At 56.8% G+C, this 2127-nt stretch overlaps 1 long non-coding RNA gene across 1 annotated transcript in view; it reads left to right on the forward strand.

The window, feature by feature from the left end:
* The first annotated feature begins 343 nt into the window (after positions 1-343).
* The window catches only part of LOC130586086 (uncharacterized), a 4384-nt gene continuing 2600 nt past the window's right edge, over positions 344-2127 (forward strand). The window contains exons 1-2 of the long non-coding RNA XR_008966661.1: positions 344-1019; positions 1863-2021. This is a non-coding gene — a long non-coding RNA (uncharacterized LOC130586086). The remainder of the gene's footprint in view (positions 1020-1862; positions 2022-2127) is intronic.

Raw genomic sequence — 2127 nt, forward strand, 5'->3', positions numbered from 1 at the left:
GTGAGCTGTGAGTGAGCTGTGTGTGAGCTGTGTGTGAGCTGTGAGTGAGCTGTGAGTGAGCTGTGAGTGAGCTGTGAGTGAGCTGTGCACGGCCGGCAGGGACAGGAATGTCCCTTAGGAAGGGTTTGGGGCAGGAATGAGAATATCCCTTAGGATGGGGTCATTTGGGGCAGGGACAGGAATGTCCCTTAGGATGGGTTTGGGGCAGGGATGGGAATGTCCCTTAGGAAGGGTTTAGGACAGGAATGTCCCTTAGGATGAGGTCATTTGGGGCAGGGACAGGAATGTCCCTTAGGATGGGTTTGGGGCAGGGACAGGAATATCCCCTGGGATGGATTTCTTTGGGGCATCCTCCATTTTCTGGGATAATGTTTGTGACTGTCATGGCCTGTCCTGCCCAGGGAAGGCTGGAGCTTCTCCCCTTGAGTCTCCCTTATTCTGTAAACCCCGCAAGGAGTTCCTACAGCCCCACAAAGTTTTATTTTACTGACAGGAAATCAGGGGGTGAGAAAAGGGAGCTGTGGGCAGAGCTGAGCTCGGGACATCCCTCAGAGCCCGACCCCTCAGTGCTGCAGCCCCCAGGATGGTGCCACTCTCAGTGTCCCCCAGTGCCACCAACACGCCCTGGCCAGGGCACCATGGAGGAACCTCAGCCCTTCTTGGACCCCTCAAACCCAGGATTTGGGAATGCTGCAGGAATTCTCGGGCTGGAATCACCTCAGGGATTCACCCAGGACAAATCTCCTTCCTCCACCTGGTCCCTGTTGCTCCGTGGGCTGGTGCTGGAGCTGATGGAGCTGTTGGAGGGTGGAATTTTTTGGGATCMTGTTCCATTTTTCCTTTTCCTTGCCCCCATCAGCCTGCCCTGAGCTGTGCTTTGCCCCGACATAAAGAATTGTCTATATTTGTGCTTTTTGTAGGAACTTAGCCATTGGGATTGGGATCCAGAACTTYCCAGAAGGGCTGGCTGTCAGCCTCCCCCTGCGCGGCGCGGGTTTCTCCACSTGGAAAGCGTTCTGGTGAGCTCTGCCCCCTTCTCTGGGAAAAACACCCTGCCCTGGCACCTCCTGCCCCCCCAGTGCCCCGTCCATGGTGCTGCTCCCTCACAGCCCTGCCCTCTGTTCCCTCTGCAGTCGTGGGGAAATGGTGCTGTGAGTCCCAAATCCCCGGGGATCCATCCCTGATCCCAAATCCATCCCTGATCCCATATCCATCCCTGATCCCAAATCCCCGGGGATCCATCCCTGATCCCATATCCATCCCTGATCCCCACAGCTCCTGAATCCCCAGGGATCCATCCCTGATCCCACATCCCAGGGATCCATCCCCGATCCCATATCCATCCCTGATCCCATATCCATCCCTGATCCCATATCCCCAGGGACTCATCCCTGATCCCCACAGCTCTTGAATGCTCACAGATCCATCAGTGGGTCTGCAGGGGTTCTCAGTGGGTCTGTAGGGTTCTCAGTGACTCTACAGGGTTCTCAGCAGGTCTGTAGGGTTTCCCAGTGGCTCTGTAGGGGTTCTCAGAGGGTCTGTAGGGTTCTCAGTGGCTCTTCTCAGTAGGTTCTCAGTGGGTTCTCAGTGGGTCTCAGTGGCTCTGTAGGGTTCTCAGTGGATCAATAGGGTTCTCAGTGGCTCTGTAGTGTTTCTCACTGGCTCTGTAGGGTTTCTCAGTGGCTCTGTAGGGTTCTCAGTGGCTCTGCAGGGTTTCTCAGTGACTCTGCAGGGTTTCTCAGTGGCTCTGCAGGGTTTCTCAGTGACTCTGCAGGGTTCTCAGTGGCTCTGTAGTGTTTCCCAGTGGCTCTGTAGGGTTTCTCAGCAGCTCTGTAGGGTTTCTCAGTGGCTCTGCTCGGCAGGTACGGGCAGCTGAGCGGGATGGTGGAGCCTCTGGCCGGTCTGTGGGGTGCCTTTGCCGTGGTGCTGGCGGAGCCGCTGCTGCCCTACGCGCTGGGCTTTGCTGCTGGAGCCATGGTGTACGTGGTGATGGACGACATCATCCCCGAGGCACAGACCAGGTCAGACCCCGGGGACTCGGGAATGGCCCTTCCCTGGCCATATAGGGCTTTGAGAATGTCCCTTCCCTGGCCATATAGGGCTTTGAAAATGTCCCTTCCCTGGCCA

The sequence above is a fragment of the Malurus melanocephalus genome, unplaced genomic scaffold, assembly GCF_030028575.1.
Source record: "Malurus melanocephalus ecotype Western Australia unplaced genomic scaffold, MMel_1.1 scaffold_1059, whole genome shotgun sequence".
Taxonomy (NCBI): Eukaryota; Metazoa; Chordata; class Aves; order Passeriformes; family Maluridae; genus Malurus; species Malurus melanocephalus.